This window comes from Capsicum annuum, chromosome 10 (assembly GCF_002878395.1).
Source record: "Capsicum annuum cultivar UCD-10X-F1 chromosome 10, UCD10Xv1.1, whole genome shotgun sequence".
Taxonomy (NCBI): Eukaryota; Viridiplantae; Streptophyta; class Magnoliopsida; order Solanales; family Solanaceae; genus Capsicum; species Capsicum annuum.
In genome coordinates, this window is record NC_061120.1 from 23,728,058 (window position 1) to 23,751,774 (window position 23,717).

A 23,717-nucleotide genomic window follows, 5' to 3' on the forward strand; every position below is an offset into this window, starting at 1 on the left:
GTCAAATATGAAATCATACGGAGATCACTACCTTGAAAATACTCTACGCATCACCCAAAATCACCTAATTTGTAATTCTCTCGTTCCTCGAACTATGTTGAAAGACCATAGTAGAGATGAGTACAATCCACTTCTAATCAGTAGGTATCATAGGCTGACTGAGGAAAGTAGAAAATAAGGTATATAAATGCATGCTATGGCACTTCACCTACAATAAAAAAATGTCCCAAATGGTAGCCTACACCGTCTCCACCAAAATTTCTAAAATATAACACATATACCAAGTACAAGCACAGAAAAGAAATACCACATAGACATATATGAAACCAAGCAAAAAAGTAAAAAAGAAAAGGTGCATAAAGTATGTAATGCAATGAGAATGATAATTATGATGATGATGTGATGTATTCGAGGTTGTCGCACAAACTCCGTATGCACCTACCAAGCACTGCTCCCAAGGTACGACCCATGGAGGGTTCGTAACCCATATACAATCTCAATAACTAATCCAGTCCAATATCTGTTTCTCCTCTCCGGCTCGTGAACTTCAGCAGAGGGTTTTGAAGGCATCACATTTATGTTTGAAAAATTAGTATTCCCATAGTGGTACCAATGTGTCGTGAATGTATGTACGATATACGGATGTAGTTCTCACAACTAAATCAAAATGAGAATTTCCAATCCAACCAATATAAATGTATGTGAGCTAAAATCCACTCAATAGGGCACTCATCCATGATCCAACATATGCCATGAACCAATAGAGTGAAATATGCAAGTAACACATCATGGATTTAACTTAAACCCCAACTTAGGCATTTCTACTAGGAAGAAGCCACCAAATGTATATACAAAGCCAACAATACTAGATAAAACCTCTATATGGGCCACACATATAGGAATTATTTTTTTAATCCACCAATAAAAACACATAAGCCCCCCCCCCCCCCACGGGCACACAACTGTATTAAAATATTTTCCATGATTCATTCTCATACCCAAAGCATGCTTGTATATAAAATATTAACAACTCAACCCAGTCTGAAGAAAGTTAAGCCATTACCTACCTCAAATAATGGAATCTTGGTCCAAAAAGTCCTCAAAACAGAGCCTTCCCTTCCCAAATCCAAATATAAAATCTACGTGTCAAAAGGAGGCTAATGATATAAATATTTCCTATATTTGAGTCAGGGTCAAAACTAACCCTCGAAATGGGTTTTCAAAAAGAAAGGGTAAAACCATAAATTTAGAATATAAATTACCCAAGAATAAAGGAAGTCATAGAAGAAACCTGAGTGAAAACGGCTTAAGAAGGAGGTTTATATTTGAAGAAAACCATTTTAGGTTTTTCGGTTCAGAATTCCCAAATTTTACTCTTGAGATTGTATATTAATGAGAATTATATGACAAGAATCGAAGTAAAATAGTTGAATTAGGGATTAATAGCATACACAAGCTTGAAATTAGAAGAAATCGCCCAAAAACTCTAAAAACCTAAGCTCCAAGTCCCAAAAATGAAAGAAAATTGAGAAAATGATTTTTATACTACCCAGGTCTGACCGCTTAAGAAGACCTTGCTAAAGTGGTCAAGTGCCACTTTAGCGGTACCCACATGCTAGCCTAATCCACTTTAGCAAATAAGGCTATGCTAAAGCGGTCCCCTAGTTGGGAGCCAGGTCATGAAAGTGATCAGCTGTCTACTTAAGCGGTCGCACCAGTTAGGTGGTGCACCATGGGACTTGGAAATTTTTAAGTCTCTACGGACCCCTCAGGATTCATCCGAATCTCGAGAACACAAAAAACCTATGATACCCTATCAAATTGGATGCTCTAAACTCAATGGAGACATCAGATTTTTGAAAAGAGGTCATTCTCACAAAATTAACCCCAGACCTAATTTTACAACTTTTCAAATAGAGGGTCAAAATGAGATATAAAAGCCATAAAATTTCACCAACCATGATACCAACCTAAAATCAAGGCTGCTGGCATAGTCTATTTATCTAACACACAAAATAATTAATGTTGATTGAAGTCAACTATAAAGCCTTTTAAACCTCCCAAAACCACAAACTCACAAAAATTGCACTTAAATACATTGGGTATTTTGCCGATCAACACCCAAGAAACATCATGTAGCAACCACAAAGAGGGGCAAAATGGTCAAATCATATTAAAATGAATAATTCACTTAAATCAGGTCATTAAATCATCCACTACTAAGAATCTAGTTCGTCCTCATACTATAGATAAGGGAAATACCCAAATCAACTAAAATCCGAGGATAACTACCACGCACATTAGACTCGACTTACCAAGTAGCCCTATCTATAGGTTGATACCTCTATTGGACCTTAACAATTGAATTATCTCTAGAATACAATTGCTTAATATCCCTGGCTAGGATAGAGGGAGGCTTCTCTTTAAAGGACAACCTCATATCTAACTACAGTAAATCCCGACAAATGACATGAGTCTTATCCAGAATGTAGCTTGGAAGCATGACAATATGAAAAACCAGATGAGTAATTGATAAAACCGAGGGTAGTTTTAACTCATAAGCTATATTCCCAATAGTCCAAAGAATAACAAATAGTTCATTGTACCTGGGGTTAAGCTTGTCCCTCATCCTAAACCTTATCACACCCTTCATAGGTGACACATAAAGGAAGATTCGATCACCAACACCAAATCTCAGGGCACAAGCTCTAAGATTCACATAACACTTCTGCCAACTCTAAGTTGATCGAAGTCTATCCTGAATGACCTGAACTCTATCCAAAGATTTATGAAGCAAGTTTATACCTTAAGGTTTAATCTCATAAATTTCAAACCAACCAATTAGGGAGGGATAATGCCTACCTTAGAAATCCTTAAAGAAAACCGTCTCATTACTGGAACAATAGCTATAATTATATGGAAACTATGCCAATACTAGATACTGCTCCCACTGACAAGAAAGTCCATAACACAAGCACAAATCAAATCCTTCAAAACCTGAATAGTTCGCTCTAACTAACCGTTGGTCTGGGGATGAAGGTTATGCTAAATTTAACCTAGGTATCCAACTCTTCCTAAAATGCCTTTTAAAAGTGAGATGTGAACATTTCCCCTCTATTTGAGATGATAAGCACTGAAACACCATGAAGATGAACTATTCCTCGAATATAAATATAGGCTAACCTCTCAATAATGAAAGAAACCTGAACAGGAATAAAATAAGAAGATTTAGTCAATCGATACATGATGACTCAAATATTATCAGAACCAAAAAAAGTATAAGGTAACCTAGTAGCAAAGTCTATAGTGATCCGTTCTTCCACTTTGGAATGGGTAATCTCTAAAGCAAACCACCAGACCTCAAATGCTCAGCCTTTACCTGCTGGTAACATAGGTAAAGAGCTATAAAATCTACTACATCCTTTCTCATACCACCCCACCAGTAGTATTATCTCAAATCATGATACATTTTTGTCACTCCTAGATAAATGCAATAACTAAAAAAATGATCCTATTCCAATATCAGTCTTACCTAAACACCTACTCTTGGCACACAGACTTGTCCTCCAATCCTCAAAATAACTTCTGAATCAAGCAAGGCTTCCTTAGCCTCTCCACTAAACACCTTGTCCTGAATTACTCTTAATCCAGCATCATCAAATTAATAAGCCCAAATCTACTTTATCAAAGTATATCTGTTCTCCACGAATGCCAAAACATGTCCAGGTATCAAAATATCAAGCCTAAATATATTGTTAGCCAAATATTGAACCTCTAAGTATAAAGGCCTCTCTTTGGTCAAAAGCTGCGCCAAATTACCAATGCTAGTTGACTTTAGGCTCAAGGCATTCACAACCACATTAGCCTTGCCTGAATGATAAAGAATAGAGAGGTCATGATCCTTATGCAACTCAAGCCAATGATGCTACCTCATGTAAAAATTTCATTGGGTCAAAATACTAAAGGCTATGATGAGCTAAGAAGATTTCACAATAGACTCCATACAAGTAGTGCCTCTAGAACTTCAAGGAAAAAAAATACTCCGTACAACTTTAAATCATGGGTAGGGCAATTCTTCTCATGAGACTTCAACTAAAAAGAAGAGAACACAATCACCTTATCATCTTGCATCAATACAACACCAGAAGTATCACAAAAGAAGGTAAAACCCACGGATTCCTTAGGCAAAGTCAAGATAGGAGCTGACGTCAATAAATCTTGAGCTTTTGAAAAATCATCTTACAAGCATCAGACCACTGAAAGGAAATCTTCTTTTGAGTAAACTTGGTCAATGGAGTAGCAATATATGAAAAACCCTTAACAAAGCACTGATAGTAGCCTGCTAAACTAATAATATACCAAACCTAGATAGGAGAAGTAGGTCTAGTACAATCACTAACCGCTACAATCTTGGATGAATCGACCGTAATACCATCCTTGGTCATACCCAAGAAAGAAATAGGCTCCAACCAAAACTCACATTTGGAGAACTTAGCATATAACTTCTCATCTCTTAATCTCTAAAGTACAATTTATAAATTCTCTTCATGATAGAGCTCACTCTTGGAATAAACCAAGATATCATCTATAATAATAAAAGAGTTGAGATATGATCAAAATGCCAGTTTATTAACTTTATGAATGTTGTTGGGGCATCGATAAATTCAAAGAACATGACCAATAAACCATAGTGATCGTATTGAGTTTGAAAAAACTGTCTTTGGACTATCTAAAGCTCTAATCCTCAAATGGTGATACTTGGACCTAATATCAATCTTCAAAAATACCAAAGCACACTGAAGCCGATCAAATAAATCATTAATATGAGAAAGAGAATATGTTTTCTTAACCGTTACCTTGTTTAACTTTTGATAATTAATACACATACACATAGAACCATCATTTTTCTTTACAAAAAAGGGTACCCTAAGGTTATACACTAGGTTGAATAAACACCTTATCCAAAAACTCCTGCAACTGATCCTTTAATTCCTTCAACTCTGTTGGGTTCATTCTATAAGGAGAAATTGAGATAGGCTTTGTTCCCAGGTCAACATTAATGGGAAAGTTAATATCACAATTTGGAGGCATACTAGGCAAATCCATAGGTAAAATATTCATGAACTCACGAACAATATGGACTGAATCTAAAAGAAGTATTGAATCAACTCTAATATCACAAATATGGTCCATATAAGAAAAGTATCCCATCTACCAAGCAATAAGCCTAAAGAAAGGATATAACTCTCTTAAGATCCAAATGAAACATACCATTCCAACCTATCCTTACCACACCCGGTAGAGCTAAATTCAGGATCTTAGCATAATAGTCTAGGAGAGCATAATAGGGAGCTCAACAATCCATACCTAAGATGATATTAAAATCTACCATATATAGAATAAAAAAATATATCCAAGTCTCACGGCCCACGATATTCACAACATAACATTGGTGCACCCAATCCACCACTAAAGAGACTCCTATAAGGGTGGATAAAAGGATAGTAATATTAGGTGGCTTACTAGTAAAATCAAAACTCAAGGCAAAATATGCCCATACATAGGATAAAGTTGATCCCGAATCAAATAACATTGATGCAGATCTAGTACAAACAGGGATGATACTTGTGATAACAATATTAGAAGCCTTTGCCTCTAGTCTGGCAAGTATAGCTTAGCACTATCTATGTACACGACCAGACTGAGTTTACCCATGACCACTACCTCTGCCTTTTGCACCATTAGTAGAACCTCTTTCTCTCACTATTGGTATAAGAAAAAGATTGAGGGGACAACACTTGGAAAAATGGCCAAAATCATCACATACGTAGCAAAATCCATGGCCTGACTCAATAGGAGAAGTACGGTTAAGCTAGAACAACTACCCTAAAATAATGCATGACCACTCAAAACTACTAAACTAGATGACCTACTATCTAGACCCTGCAAGGCTGTCTCCACTGGTCTACTGTAATACTTACAGGAACCTCTAAAATTTTTGCCTCGAGGAATGTGGCTACTAAACTCACCCTGACGGTGTGCCCTCTTAGCAGCTTCCAAAGAAACTCAAAGAATAGACTCAGTCATCTTGGTATGATCCACTATACTCTGAAATGGTACCCCTGATATTAATATTTGGGCGGTAACCAAATAAAGTAAAACATCTAATCCCTTCATGATATTTTGTATCTTCTTAGAATCGATGGCAATACTAGCATTAGAATATTTAGATAAGGTAAGAAAATGTGCCTTATACTTTGCAACAGTCATAGATCCCTACTCCAAGTGATCAAAACCATCTCTCATATGATCCCTTAAGCTATATGGCACAAAATTATCTAGAAAGGCCACAATAAATTAGCCCTATGTCATCTCTGAGAAGCCTAGAGGTATGAAATTAACTACCTCGCGGTGCATGCATACCTGGATCTACACTAAAAAGGCACAGTATGCATGGGTATAATCCACTTGTATTCAGTAGGTATCATAAGCTGACTGAGCAAAGAAAGGTATATAAATACACACTATCAGCATGTCACTTATAATAAAAAACATCCTAAATGGTTGCCCACATCGTATCCACTAACAGTTCTATGATATAAAACATACACCAAGTAAAAGCATAGAATTAAAGAAACAAATAGGCAAATATCAAATAAAGTACCAAAGTACAACACAGAAGGTGCATAATGTATGAAATCCAATATGAATAATAATAACGATAATGATGATGTGATATGTTTGAGGTTGTCGCACAACCTACGTATATATTTATCGAGCACTTCTCTCGAGGTAGGACCCATAGGGGTTTCAACCCATATACAATCTCAATGAACAATAACGAACAATATACATATCTTTTTATTAACTTATGAACTTTGGCAAAGGGTTTTGAAGGTATCATATTTTGGTTAGAAAAACTAGTATTTCTATAGTGTTAGAAATGTCTGATGAATGTATGTATGATAAGATAATGAAATTCTGTAAGACCTTAAAAATTTGTGATGAATTTATTTTCGGTCCTCCCGTATTTATCTCATTAATTTTTGACTTGAATTGTGATATGGGATGTTAAAGGGGTGTTTTCGAAAAGTTTCAAAACTTTTAGAAGGTATTCAATGTCATTTTTTGATCCCAAGGCAGTGAGGGTCCACGATAGTGGCTTTCCATGCCATTTATGCTCCATGATAGAAGTGTGGAATGCTGGCTACCCTACGTAATAGCGACATGCCATGCTTCTATATTAATTTTATCCATCTTTGTTTCTTTCACTTGGGGAGAGAGACTTTTTGGTCCTTTACCCCTTAAATGACTTATAACATCCAATTTACCCCATTACTTCAGTTATCAAGATCGAGCAGTATGTTTTTCCTCTTTAAATCCCAAACCAAGAAAATTTAAGGGTTTTACAAGAAATCATTACTCCGGGATCCAAACATAGATTTTTCTTGAAATTCTTCTAAATTTCAGGCATGTTTCTCATTCCTTAACTTGTTTTTTTATATTGTGGAATGAACTTATTCAGTACCCATGTGTTTTAAATTATAGGTTTGAAATTGGGTTGAGGGGTTTTAGTTCTTAATGCTTGAATTACTTTTCCCATTGTCTTAATATGTTATTCATGGTTTAAGTTATGGCTTTTGGAACTGAATTGGTGCATTCTTATGATGGTTGGAATGGATGACATGGGTTTCCTCAAATTGATGAAATTTTGATATAGTTTTGAATATGTAATTTTACGCAATTTAACTTACCTTTGAGAGTATTGAATTGCATTAAAGGATACATGGATAGAATGATACATTGATAATTATGGTTTTGGAATGCCCTTGGTAGCCATGGTTTCATATTTTAAATGGAACTTGGGAGTCTAATAGTTATATGGATTGGTTTGGGCATAAAGAGAATAATTTGCAAGCATATTAGTATGAGGATATCAAGTTAGTAAATTTCTTAATAAATGACTCCCTTGTTAATGGTTGGTTTATGTGCAAATTATTTTAATTTGGACTTAATAGGAATTGTATAGCTCACCGAGAAGGTGTAGTCCTGGGGGGACAAACACTGGAAACCACGTTTGCCAATACTAGGGGTCTATATGACCATGTGTCTGATGCACACATTATATTTTAGATAGATATCTCTTTGGTGTCTTAAGCCATTCCTTGGTACATACGACTAACATGGACTAGGACCCTTTCAGCAGGATGAGTCAGACCTATATAGCCCGTGGGTGCCTGGAGTTTCGGTATGAACTACATAGGGTGTGTTTGGTATGATGTAAAATATTTTCCATGGAAAATATTTTCCTGGAAATTTTTTTTTCTAGAAAATAAGTTGGTTTTCTGCTTATTTTCTCGTGTTTGGTTGGTGAGTGGAAAATATTTTCTAGTATTTGATTGGTGAGTAGAAAATATTTTTTTTAAAAATATTTTCTAGTGTTTGATGATTGAGTGAAAAAATATTTTTTAGAAAATACTACTAACTGCTAACTAGTATATCAGTGCCTCTAGCAACTCAACAATTTGTAAGAACTAATTTAATCATAGCAAATAATATCAATATCGAATACTAAAATATTACAATCACTAAATTTAATCAACTACTAATTAGCAAATATATGAGATATTTTTCAATATTTTGTTAGGAAAATATCAAGATACTACAATCAATAGAAATACAACGGAACGACAAGCTTATTCAACCTTGTGAAACAAGCTACATCAATGACAAAATGAAATATGCAATTAACAAAAGTAACATTGGTAAGTCTTCCTCTATGCATATGGAAATAACAATACATTCAAAGAACATTGTAAAATAAAAAAATTCGGGCTTCACTATTTTTTATTTCATATGGAAATAGCTTACTCGCATTTCTAATCATGCCTTCCCAAAGATCTAACGGTCATAGGAACTCAAATGGAACTTCTATCCCACCTAGGGAAAATGTGGAGGGAATTCACCCTGCTTATGGAGTATAGACCCGGTCTAGTACCACTCCACATTGGGTTTCACTAGTACCTACTAGTCCTCAAGCTTCTCAGGCTGGTTATACTTATGCTCAGTCATCTCAGGGAGATATTTTTAATGTAGAGTTCCATCAGCCTATCCATATTTTTGATCAGATTATGGCATCAAAGTCCTGTCGAGCTAATCATATTAATCCTGTTACTAATTCATCTGAGTTCACACATGTTAGAAAATTTATGAAGTCAAATGCTCCAACCTCTACAGGCTCTAAGGTTGAGGAATATCCTCAAGGGTTTAATGATGAGACAGACAAGATCTTTAAGATGATGTATTCTACTGATTCAAAAAGTGTGTAGTTTGTTGCTTATCAGTAAAATAATATAGATTACCAGTGGTATAAGGAGTGGAAAGAGATCGGGGTGATGAATCTGAGCCGACAGTGTGGGATAATTTGTTAGGTGCTTTTGTTGATCATTTCTTTCCTCAAAAGTCAAGGGAGGCTAAATCCAAAGAGTTTATAAACATGAACCAGGGTAAGATAAATGTTAAGAAGTATACACTAAAGTTCTAGCAGTTACCCCATTATGCTTTAGATTTGGTGTCTAATATAAGGTCTAAAATAAGGATGTTTACTTCTAGTCTATCCTGTGATTGGTGTTAGAGTATAAGGCTATGATGTTGAATAATGATATGGAGATATTCAGGCTAATAGTTTATATGCAGTAGGTGGAGAATAAGAAAAAAATAGGTGGAGATGAGAGACAAGTAGAAGAAAAAATTTATATATGTAGAGCAGGGTGCAATAAGAAAAATGATGGGAGAGATGGTAGGTAGTGGACTAAGAAGAAAAATTGGGGAAATTCTTACTTGTCAACCAGTGTTACCTATCCTAAGCCTTCAAGTGATCTTTCTTTTTAGGCTAGCAGTAGTCCTAAGTCATAGGGTACCCTATCTAAGGTCAATGGAGCTCAGTCATCCCCACTTTATCCTCCTTGCAATTTTTGTAGACACCTTTATTGTGGATATTATGAGAAGGTGGGAAATTTGTGTTTTAATTGTGGTCAGCCTGGTCATCTGCAGCAGAATTATCCTATAACTAAAGTTGCCACTAGAGCTAAGAAGGTACTGGTTGGAACTTCTTCGACTCCTGCACCTAAGGGTGCCACATCAGGTACCCAAAATGGCCTAAATTGCCTCTATGCACTTAATACTTGTTAAGAATTTGAGGCATCCTCAAATGTTGTCACTAGTATGTTACACCTCTTTTCTTGTGATGTTTACTATTTTCTTGATGCGAGTTATACCCTATCTTATGTGACCTCTTATGTAGATGTACACTTTCATTTTGGTCCTTAAAATATTTTTGATCCCTTCTCTATTTCTACCCAGGGGGTGAGTTTATTATTTCTAGAAAAATTTATATAGGTTGTGTTGTGTTCGTTCTTCACAGGGAGACATTTGTGGATTTAATAGAACTGGATATGGGGGACTTTGATGTAATTTTTGGGATGGATTGGCTTTATTTGTTCTATTCTTCTCTGGATTGCAGGATCCTAAGGGTCAATTTTTATTTTCCTAATGAATCAGTGATTGAATGGGAGGGGAGTTATCAAGTTCAAAAAGGGAAGTTTATTTCTTGTCTTAGAGCTCAGAAAATGATTTCTAAAGGGTGTCTATATAATCTAATTCAAGTTAAATATTATAATTCTAAGATTCCCTCTTTGTAATGTGTCGTTGTGGTTAATGAGTTTTCTAAAGTTTTTTTCTCGATGATCTTTCTGGAATTCCTCCCGATAGGGAATATTTTTGGGATTGATCTTCAACCGGATACTCATCCCATTTACATTCCTCCTTATATGATGGCTCCGATCGAACTAAAGGAACTAAAAGAGCAGTTAAAGGACCTTTCTGACAAGGGTTTCATCTGACCTAGTATTTCTCTGTGAGGTTCTCCCATGCTTTTCATGCGAAAGAAAGATGAGTTGAAAAATAAATACCCTCTCCCTAGGATTGATGACTTCTTTGATCAACTTTAGAGTGCTAAGTGTTTCTAAAAAATTGATCTCCATTTGAGCTATCACTAGTTGAAAATTAGAGATGTTGATATTGCTATGATTGCTTTCCAGACTCTGTATGTCCATTATGAATTTTTGGTTATGTCATTTGGGTTGACTAATGCTCTAACTACTTTTATGAATCTTATGAATCGGGTGGTCAACTAATTTCTGAAGTTGTTTGTTATAGTCTTTGTTGATGATATCCTAGTTACTCCAAAAGTGAGGAAGGTCATGCTAAATACCTCTAAATTGAGTTGTAGACACTTAAGGACAAGAAATTGTATGCAAAATTTTCTTAGTGTAAGTGTTGGCTAAGTATTGTGACTTTTCTCTGGCATGTTGTTTTTAGTAAGGGAATCAAGATAGATCCACAAAAAGTAGAGGTAGTTAAGAAGTAGCCTAGACCTAAAACTCCAATCGACATTAGGAGCTTCTTGGGCTTGGTTGGGTACTATAGGAAGTTTGTGGAAAGTTTCTCATCTATTGTTGCTACAATGATGAAATTAACTCAAAAAAAGGTTAAGTTTTTGTGATCAGATACTTGTGAAGGCAGTTTTGAGAAGTTAAAGGATAAGTTTACTTCTGCAACTATTTTGACCCTACCCAAGGGTACTAAGGGGTTTGTTGTGTATTGTGATGTGTCTTGTGTGGGAATTGGTTATGTTTTGATGCAACATGGTATAGTTGTAGCCTATGCTTCCAAATAGCTTAAGGCTCATGAAGGAATTACCAAACACTCAATCTAGAATTAGTGACTATGGTCTTTTCTTTGAAGATTTGGCGCCATTACTTGTATGAGGTACATGTGGATATTTATTAGATCATAAAAGCTTGCAATATGTATTTACCCAAAATGAATTGAATCTTAGACAAAGGCAATGGCTTGAGTTGCTTAAGGATTATGACATGAGTTCGTACTATAATTCATGTAAAGCTAATGTTGTTGATAATGCTCTTAGCAGGTTGTCTATGGGGATATTATCTCATGCCGATTAGAAGAAAAGAGGATTAGTGAAGGATATTCACAGGTTGGATAATTTAGGAGTTTATCTCTTGGACTCTAAGGATTAAGGGGTAATCATTTAAGAAGTGGTTAAATCATCTCTTGGTGCTGAGGTAAAGGAGAAGCAGGTTTTGAATCATATACTTATGCAAATTATGGATAATGTGGGTTATAAAAAGTGTATGGCTTTAGATATTAGGGGATATGACATCTTGAGATATCAAAAAAGGTTATGTGTTCCAAATGTAGTTGGGTTGTGGAAAAGAATTTTGAATTAAGCTCATGGGTCCTAATATATAGTTCATACGAGTTCAACTAATATGTATCATGACTTGAAGGAAATCTACTAGTGGAATGATATGTAGAGGGATGTGGCAAATTTTGTTGCTAAGTGTATGGTTTGTCAGTAAGTCAAGGTTGAACATTTGAGGTCTGGTGGCATGTACCAAAAGATAGAATTGCCCATATAGAGGTGGGAGATAATTAATATGGATTTCATTACTGGTCTCCGTGGTCTTAATATTAGTATGATTCCATTTGGGTCATTGTTGATAGAATGTCCAAGAATCCTCACTTCTTTCCTGTGAGGACTAACTACTCAGAAGAGGATTATGATGAGTTGCTCATTTATGAGGTAGTTAAGTTGCATGGAGTTCTAGTGTCGATTATCTTAGAATGAGGTATACAGTTCTCTTCTCATTTTTGGCGTTCTTTTCAGAAAGGTTTGGGTACTTAGGTAAACTTTAGCACTGCTTTCTAGCTGCAAATGGATGTACAAGCAGTGCATACTATTCAAACTTTGGAGGATATGCTATGGGCCTATGTAATTTATTTCAAAGGTAATTGGGTTGACCATTTGCATCTCATTGAGTTCTCTTATAACAATAGTTAACATTCTAGCATCTAAATGTCTCATTTTGAGGCCCTTTATGGTAGAAGGTGTAGGTCTCCTATTGCATGGTCTGAGGTAGGTGATACTAGGTTTTTTGGCCTTACTTGGTTCACCAAGCCATGGAGAAGACGATTAGGGAAAGAATTAAGACTACTCCAAATTACCAAAAGTCTTATGCAGATGTGAGGCAGAAGGAGTTGGATTTTGAAGTTTGAGATTGGATATTCTTGAAGGTTTCCCCTATAAAAGGAGTCATAATATTTGGGAAGAAAGAAAAGCTCAATCCTGTTACATGGGTAAATATAAGATTGTAAGGAGAATTGGGAATATCTTTTATGAATTAGAGTTGCAAGTAATCTTGGCATCGATTCATTCCATTTTCCATGTATATATGCTTAAGAAGTATATGGGTGACCCTTCTTTAATACTACATGTTGAGGATGTTAGTGTTATGGATTCGTTGTCTTATAAGGAAGTCCCAATTAAAATATTGGATAGGCAAGTTAATATATTAAGGATATAGGATGTAGCTTCGGTGAAGGTTCTTTGAAGAAATTAAAAGGTAGAAGAATCTACATGGGAATCTGAAGAAGATATGAAGGTAAAATACCCATTCTTGTTTCCAAAATTGGATGAAAGTGCCTATGGTATGAGTTTCATTTTCCTTTTGTTGCTTTTTGAATATGCCCTTAGATTCTACTATGTTCTCACTATTATTGTACTAAAGATTTCCTAACTTCTCATCGGGGATGAATGATCCAAACGGGGTGATAATGTAAGACACTAGAAATTTGTAACGAATTTATTCTGGATCCTCCCATTTATCTCATTAATTTTTTACTTGAATTATTATACGGGGTGTTAAAGGGGTGTTTTGGAAAAGTTTTGGAATTTTTGGAAGGTGATCAAGGCCATTTTGGGACCCCAATGCAGTGAAGGTCCACAATAGTAGTGTGCCACTCCACTTACGCTCCATGATAGGAGCGTGGCATGTTGTCTACCCTCCGCAATAGCGGCGTGCTACGTTGCTATCTTAATTTTGTACAGTTTTTTTTTTCACTTAAGGTGAGGGTTTTTTTGGCCCTTTACCCCTTAAATAACTTAAAACACCCAATTGACCCCATGGCCTTCTGTTATCAAGATCAATTAGTACATTTTCCCTCTTTATCTCCCAAACCAAGAAAATTTAAGGGTTTTAAAAGAAATCATTACTTTGGGATCCAAACATCAATTTCTTTTGAAATTCTTCTATATTTCAGGCATGTTTGTCATTTCTTAACTTGTATTTTACATTATGGCATAGAGTTATTCAATATCCATGTGTTTTGAATGATCGGTTTGAAATTGGGTTGAGGGTTTTTGGTTGTTAATTTTTGAATTACTTTTTCTATTTTTTAATGTATTATTTATGCTTTAAATTATGGCTTTTGGAACTTAATTTTTGCATTATTATGATGGTCGGAATGGGTGACATGGGTTTTCCCAAATTGATAAAATTTTGATATGGTAATAGCATTAACCTCAACCAACTTTATTAATTTTGGTTTTGAATATGGAATTTTACACAATTTAATTTACATTTGAGAACATTGCATTGCATTAAAGGGTAAATGGATAAATGGATGAATATGGTTTTGGAATGCCTTTAGTTGCCATGGTTTCAGATTTTAAATGGAACTTGGGAGTCCAATGGTTATATGGATTGGTTTGGGAATAAATAGAATAGCTTACAAGAATATTGGTAAGACGATACGAAGTCGGTAAATGTGTTAAAAAATGACACCCTAGTTAATGGTTTGTTTATAAACAAATTATTTTAATTTGGGATTAGAGGGAATTGTGTAGCTCAGTGAAAAGGTGCAGCCCGGGGGACCAACACTAGAGACCACATTTACCGATGTTAGGTGTCTATATTACCATGTGTCGATGCACACAATATATTTTGGATAGATATCATCTTGGTTTCTTTAGCCATTCCTTGATACATATGGCTAAAGGGGACTGGGGTCCTTCCGATAGGGGAATTCAAATCCATATAGCTCGTTGGTGCTTGGCCTATCGGTACGAGCTACATAGTTTACGATAATGTCTTAACTATCATGTTCATGATCTTTATCCCTATCCCGACATCCTATTTATATATGTATATGTATAAATGTTGTGCAATTAGTTTTTGACTGGATTTTGTCAAAAGCATTATTTTATCCTTTTCCCTTGAGTTGCATGATAGTGCTCGCCCCATTGACTTTACCCAAATGCTACATCATTTTATGATGTAGGTTCTAAAGATATTTTTATTGATCATATGTAGTGTTAGGTGGTTTGGTACTTTTGTGGATCAGCTATAAAGTGGTGAGCCTCTATCCTTTAGAAGTCCTTGTCATTTTATTTGATTTTATTTATCATTCAAGTATTTATGATTTACTTTTGTCATAGTCAGGGGCATGATCCAACTTAGTTGGTATTCTTGGATTTAAGGCTTCATGGACAGTATTGTAGTGTCGTGGTTATGGTTTGGAATTACAGACTTCATCTTTACTCATCTATCTACGTTTGATATGTTGGTTAGCTCCCATTATCTATTTTTTACTTTTATGATGCTCTTGAGGTAAGGCTAAGGGGGTTGTATCTGGCCCATGGAGGGTGGAGATGCCCATCACAGCCAGGCCTGGGTTTGGGTCGTGGTAAATGCTCACAACCAAATCGGAATGGGAATTTCAAATCCAACCAATATACACGTATGTGAGCCAAAAATCCACTCAAAACGGCTATCATCCATGATCGACCATAAGCCATGTACCAATATAGTGAAAAATGTAAGTAATACATTATGGATACTACTTAAAACCTGTAATACCCCATGCATTTTTAGCTTAATTAGGCTCTTAATGCTTGCTTAAGACACTTATAATCTAAAATAAAACTAAGTGTTGAGGCTTACTCACTTATAAAACACCTAAACATCGAAGATTTCATTCCCGACCTTCTCGGCCATAGAATGTCTATTTTAAAGTTGATTCCTGATTGGGGTTGTCAAAGGTACATCTTGGATGAGTTTTGGAATTTTTGGGCAAGCGTAAGGACATGTTTGGAAATCCAAAATAGCAACTGCATGCGATTAGCATGCGAAACATGCTATAGTCCACCCCTAGGGAGCATGCGATAGAGCATGCGGCGCATGCACCATTCTGGAGCTTAGAGAATATGGCGCATGCTCTATAGCATGCTCCAGATTTTTTCAGCTTTTGATTTCGCATATTGGAGGATAACAAGGTCTTTTGTCTCACATCAAAACCATCCTAAATAGATAATTTCATCCCCAAATAGCTTAGATACATCATTATTCACCTTTTTCCTCTCAAGAACAAACCCTATCTTTTCAACATTCAAGGTCAACTCTTAAGAAACCCATGAAGATCTTCACGAATTCTTTAATCAAGGTATGTTTAGGTGTTCATAATTGGGTCCCTTCCACCCATGGAGTTCAAGAATCATTTTTTAAAACCTAGATTATGATTTACATTCTTGAATAGAATTGTGTTTATGTATGTGTTGTTGTATGGGTTCAAGCCAAGAATATTTTGAGTTTCATGTAAATAAACTAGAATGTGTGTTGATTTATGAAACCCTCATGTTAAATCCTTGAATTGTGATGTTGATATAGTAGTCATGACATTCATATATTGGTCATTCTCATGTACAAGATTTATGCATCCTAGGTGTTTGAAAAAATGTCTATGTGAAAGAATTGTGCATGATACTCTATGTGTGATACTTTTAAAGTTGAGTTATGGTTCCATTATCTATGCTATCGGGTCCTGGGGGTATTAAATACCCAAATATTTAGCTTTTTATCTAGTCTCCAATCAAAATAGAATGATTTTGTAGTATCTCGGACAACAACATTTAATCAGTCAATAGAATTAGTGTTAGTTCAGTCAAGCCTAGTACAGTCTAGTGATCAGTTCAGTGTCGATTCAGTTGGGAGTAGAATTAAGCACCGAGCGAACCTAGGGATGGTGGTATTCCTACCAACAGAGGGTTTGACCCTTAGTAGCAGTCCCTGAGTTATAGAACTACGTAGCCAGCGTAGGGTAAATCATCTTCCTATCAGACTAGAGTTGATGTAGCCATATACATCTAATGAGTCTTCCTGCCATATTAAGGTTGACCCAACTAATGTTAGTAACCCTTGGCACGGTGCTAACTCCTTTCCAACTGGGGTTACCAGTTGGACCCCAAATCAGTCTATAATCGGGGTATGTCGGTTAGATGATAGCTCCTATAGTTAAAGTTTCAGTATTCAGTATTCAACAATCAATATCAAGTATTTAGCACAAAACCCAGTTCAGTTCTACATGATCATGACTCACAGTTGTCAGTTATTTAGTTATCAGAAACTTAGTACTTCAGCTTTGACTAATTCAAATAGATGATATATGCTTGGTACTACATGTTCAGTTCTTACATAGTCCCAATCTTGCATATACTTTCATCGAGTTATTTCATGATATTTAGTAATTATTCTCATGCATATGAACCCATGTATATCAGCCTAACCTAACCTAGCATACTAGTACATTCAAAGTACTGACGCATACTCTTTCTTTGCACTATGATGTCTCATATCATTGGTTCAGATGGTCGGGTACCTGATCGTACTTAGCCAGATCAGTCTATCAGCTTCAGCTAGAGTAGTGAGTCCTCATCCATAGAGGATGTGATATTTATTTAGTCATTACATTTCTTATAGTATTTTCAGTAGTTCCATTATTTTCAGACTTTCAGACACTTTGAATTAGCTGTTATTCTATAGATATACTCAGTATTGATTTAATTATATGAACATTATGGAATTTTTTCAATTTTTACTTTCACATATGTTTTAGATTATTATTCAGTGCTCACAGTAGGTATCAGTCAAGGGTTAACTTGTGGTCCTTTAGGGTCGTAAGTACCGTGTGACACCCAGGGTATAGTCTCAGGGCATTACAAACTTTGTAACAGAGCCTAAGGTTCTAAAGTGTCCTAGGGAGTCTAAAATCCATGTCAAGTATACTCTAGTGTAAGGGTGTGTAGCACGCCACACTTATGGATAAGAGGCTACCCAGCATTTTTTTGAAAAGTTCCCTTCTTTGAATGTTCACATCATGTGAGTGAGCATCAGCTCAAGTTAAACTCTCTGTCTAATCCAACTTTTCCTTCTATTTACAAAACATGCCTCCCAGAAAGACTAACATAAGAAGAGCTGTGAACTATTCAGCACCTCCACCTGTTTAGGAAGATCCCCTGAATGAGCACGTTTCTCATGCAGAATTTAGAACAACATTCACCACTCTAGCATATTCTGTGGTAGCTTAGAATGTTCAACCAGCTGCAGTTCAGGCAAACCCAGTGGCCAATACTGCTACAGCTAGAATTTGGGACTTCACCCAAATGAACCCTCCTTCATTTTTAGGGTCTAAGTCTAAAGAGGATCCACAAGAATACCTCGACATAGTGTAGAAGGTAATAAACATTATAGGGGTAACTGCTAGTGAGAGTGCTAAGTTAGCTTTCTATCAGCTACAAGTTGTAGCTTATACATAGTTTAAGTAGTGAAAGGTAGATAGAGGCGCAGATACAGGGCCTATAAAATGGGAAGAATTTTCTACTGCCTTCTTAGATAGGTTCTTTCCATTGGAGTTAAGAGAGGCTAAGGTGTTAGATTTCATCAAGTTGAAGTAGGGCAAAATGAGTGTGAAAGAGTATTCCATCAAATTTAGTCAGTTGGCCCGATATGCTCATCATATGGTAGCTAATAGTAGGTCTAAGATGAGCAAGTTAGTGTTTGGTGTGTCTGAATGTGTGGTCAAGGAGTGTAGGACTACAATGTTGATTAAAAAGATGGACTTGTCTAGATTGGTGGTCCATGCTCAGCAGATTTTGGAATAGAAGGCTAAAGAGAAAGAGAGGGAGAATAAAAGGGCTACAACAGGTAGCTTCAGTTTCACTCAGCCAAAGTTAGAAGGTGGTGACCATCCTCTGTTCTGCCTAAAATATTTAGTCCTAGCTCTATTTTTGTCTAGTGTACCGATGCCCAAATTTAGGAATGGTATTAAGGATAGGGCCAGACTCTAAATCTAAGGGTAGTGTGAATAGTGCTCGAATAAATCCTCTTTGCTAAAAATATGACAAAAACCATCAGGGTGTCTATAGGGCTAGCAATGATGTGTGTTTAGGTGTGGTAAGCTAGTGCTATAGGATTAGAGAATATCCTCAGGTAGGTTCACAGAGTCAATATAACCACCCCCAGTTTAGTTCGGTTGCCTATCTCAATAGGGTGCCGCTTCTAGTGGCACGAGTAAGCAGTGCCCAAATAGGCTCTATGCACTTCAGTCCCGATAGGATCAGGAATGTTCTCCTAATGCGGTTACTGTTGTATTGCAAGTCTTTTACGTACATGTTTATGCTTTGTTAGATCTTAGAGCTTCTCTGTCTTTGGTAACTCTTTACATACTCTTCAATTTCAGAGTCAGTCCCAAAATCCTAATGAGCCTTTTTCAGTATCTACCGAGTAGGTAAATCTATCATACTTCAGCAGACCTTGTAGAGCTAGAGATTACAGATTGTGATATTGTTTTCATCATGGATTGGCTCCATTCATGCTATGCTTCAGTTGATTGTAGGAGCAGAATTGTCTACTTTCAGTTCCCAAATGAACCAGTCCTTGATGGAGGGGTAGTACTATAACACTTAAGAGTCAACTTGTTTCACACTTAAGGGTCAACTTGTTTCATACCTTAGAGAGAGAAAAATGATATCCAAGGGGTGCATTTATTATCTCGTACGAGTCAAAGACTCTAGCTCCAAAACTCCTAGTCTTGAATCAGTTCCAGTCATAAGTGAATTTCTAGATATGTTTTCCGAAGATCTCCTTGGGGTTCCTCCCAAAAGAGAAATTGACTTTAGAATAGACCTTCTTCCCGATACTTAGCCCATCTCTATTACGCCATACAAAATGGATCCAACTGAACTTAAAGAGTTGAAAGAATAGTTGAAAGACCTCTTATACAAAGGGTTTATTAGACCCAACATATCTCGTTGGAGTGCACCAGTTCTATTCGTGCGAAAGAAAGACGGTTCTCTTAGAATATGTATAGACTACCATCAGTTGAACAAAGACACCATCAAGAATAAATACCTACTTCCTAGAATCGATGAAATGTTCGACCAACTTCAGGGTGCCAGTTACTTCTCTAAGATAGACCTCAGATACGGCTATCATCAGCTCAGAGTCAAAGAATGTGACATTCCAAAAATAGCTTTTAGAATTCGGTATGGTCACTTTGAACTTTTAGTCATGTATTTTGGTCTTACCAATGCCCCATCATCTTTCATGGACTTGATGAACAAGGTTTTCAAATAGTACTTAGACATGTTCATCATAGTTGTCATTGGCGATATTTTTATCTATTCCCTTAATGAAACTAATCATGCAGAGCACATCAAAATTATATTTCAGACCCTTAGAGCTCATCAGTTGTATGCCAAGTTTAGTAAGTGTGAGCTTTGAAAAAGATCAGTAGCTTTTGTTGGACATATTATTTCTGGTGATAGCATTATAGTTGACCCTTAAAAGTCCGAAGTTGTGAGAAACTAGCCCAGACCCATCTCTTTATCAGATATCTGGAGTTTCTTATGTTTGGATGGATATTACAGATGGTATGTTAAAGGGTTTTCATCTACTACATCCCCCATGTCTAGATTTACTCAGAAAAAAGTAAAGTTTTTGTGGTCATATTCTTGCGAGAACAGTTTTCAAGAGCCGAAGACTCAACTCACCTCAGCCCCTATTTTGACGTTGCCAGATAGTTTAGATGGGTTTGTTGTGTGCTGTGATGCTTCAAGGGTTGGTTTGGGTTGTGTATTGATGCAGAAAGGTAAGTTCATAGCGTATGCCTCCAGACAACTTAAGCCCCATGAGAAGAATTAAACTACCCATGATCTGGAATGAGTAGCCATAGTGTTTTCCTTGAAAATTTAGAGGCATTATCTATATGGGGTGCATGTTGATGTGTTGATGGATCACAAGAGTTTACAATATGTGTTTTCACAGAAAGAGTTGAGTCTTCATCAAAGAAGGTGGTTAGAATTGCTGAAAGATTATGATATGAGTGTTTTATATCATCTAGGCAAGGCCGATATAGTGGCTGATGCCCTTAGTAGATTCTCTACGGGTAGTGTTGCGCATGTTGAGAATGATATAAAGAAGTTGGTTTAGGAGGTTCATCAACTTGCCAGATTAGGTGTTCATTTGATAGATTCGACTGAGGGTAGTGTTTGGGTGCAGAATAGTTCAGAGTCTTCTTTAGTTTTTGAGGTGAAAGAAATATAGGATAGGGATCCCAGTTTAGCTAAGCTGAAAGAGTCAATCAGGGACTAGAAAGTAGAGGTTTTCTCCCAAGGGAGAGATGATGTGTTGCATTTCCAGGGTAGGCTATGGGTGACATATGTAGATGACGTGAGATAATGAATTATTGCTGAAGTGCATGGTGCACGTTACTCTATTCATCCAGGGGCCAATAAGATGTACCACGACTTGTGGAAATTCTATTAGCGAAGTGGGATGAAGAGAGATATTGTAGAGTTTGTGGCTAAGTGCTTCACTTGTCAGCAGGTGAAGATTGAGCACCAAAATCCTAGTGGTTCCATGTAGGAGTTCAGTATCCCATATGGAAGTAGGAAGAAGTGAACAAGGACTTCGTGATGGGCTTACCTCGTACTTGTCATCAACAAAATTTGATTTGGGTTATTGTAGATAGGATGACCAAGTCCGCCCATTTCTTGTCAGTCCATACCTACTATTCAGCCGAGGACAGTTTTAGGATCTATATCAGAGAGTTGGTTTTGTTACACGGTGTCCCGTTGTCCATCCTTTCAGATAGAGGTATGCAGTTTACCTCTCAATTTTGGAAAGCCTTTTAAAAGGGCCTTGGTACCCAAGTCCATCTTAGTATATCCTTCCACCCTCAGATAGATGATAAAGTAGAAAGGACCATTCAATCTCTAGAGGATATGTTGAGAGCATGTATTGTTGACTTTAAGGGTAGTTGGGATGACCACTAACCTTTGATTGAGTTTGCATATATAACAACTAACATTCCAGTATTCATATGGCTCCATTTGAGGTTCTTTATGGGAGGAGGTATAGATCTCCTATTAGTTGGTTTGAGGTAGAGGAGACCACCCTGATAGGGGTCGATTTAGTATTTGATACCCTAGAGAAGGTTTAGTTGATCAGGGAAAGGCTTAAAGCAGACCAAGCCGAAAGAAATCTTATGCAGGTATGAGGAGAAAGGATCTCTAGTTTGAGATTTGCGACTTTATGTATTTGAAAATATCTCACATAAAGAGAGTAAAGAGGTTTGGCAAGAAGGGGAAGCTTAGTCCCCAGTATATTGGTCCTTATAAGATTCTGAGTCATTTCGAAAAGGTAGTCTATGAACTTGAGTTGCTTGCTGACTTAGCATTATGCTGTTACGACCTGGGACTACCCCCTAGTCGTCACACAGTTCTTACAATCTGGAGGGACTACAAGCCAACCCATGAGCTGGTACCTGTTGTGAGCACTGGATAACATGATCATAAATACGAAAGAATACTGACATGCCATAATGTTTTAATAACTAAATTTGAAACTAAAATATAAGTCTATAGAAACAACTGACTGAATATGATAAAATAATGATAAACTAGATAACTAACTATAATGTCTGAATACTAAATAACTGACTCTATTGTTTGAAAAGCCTCTAAAACTAACTAACTAATTATGAGTAGATGGGACAAACCCCCAACTAACTTTGCAAACTACCGAAATAGAGATATGAAGTAAAATAATCTATCCTTGAATGATGAGGACTCACGACTACTACTGTACTGTTGATATCTTGAGAAGTGAAGTCTAATCGAGGTCTGGGAACTGAGCGTCAGCACCTATGATATAATACATCATAGCGTAACAGAAAGGTATGCATTCAGTACTTTGAATGTACTGGTATGCTAAATGAGGTAGGCAGATAGGCATGGTTTCATGAACAGAACTAATAATTAACTGAATCTGCATGTAAAACATGGAGTACTGAGTAGAGAACATAGAATCTGTAGATACTAAAAATATGGAGAATCAATAAATACTGAGTACGTATGACAGTTTTTAAATACTGAAGATAGGTGAAAATCTGTAGACACCGGGGATGCATGACCAAGCATCTAACATGGATTGAGTAATATCTGTAAACTGAAATACTAAAAAATACTGATATTTGTATTCTTTGGTCAAGCAACTCTAAAACTACATAACTGAATTGAGACTGTAACTGAGACTATATTTGAGACTGTGGGAGGTATCATCTAATCGACATTCCCCAATTTGAGCTAATCAGGGTCCAACCTGTAACCCAGTTGAAAGGGTGTTATACCGTGCCACGGGTACTAATAATGGCTGTGTGGATCCACTAAATTGATATAATGTCCAAAGGAATATAGGTGTCAAGCCTGGACTAATAGGTGACCCATGCAAGATAGTGAAGCCTAATCTGATAGGAGACTTCTCATACCCTACGCTGGCTATGTAGTTTCCTCCATCCCTACACTCTCTCAATGCTAAATTCTACTCTCAACTGAAAGACACTGAAATACTAGACTGTTCTGAGTTCATCTGACTGGTAACTGACTATTCTGATAATGCTCAGAGTATATACTAAAGACTAGTCTATAATTTACTGATACTAGACTAAGTAAACAACTA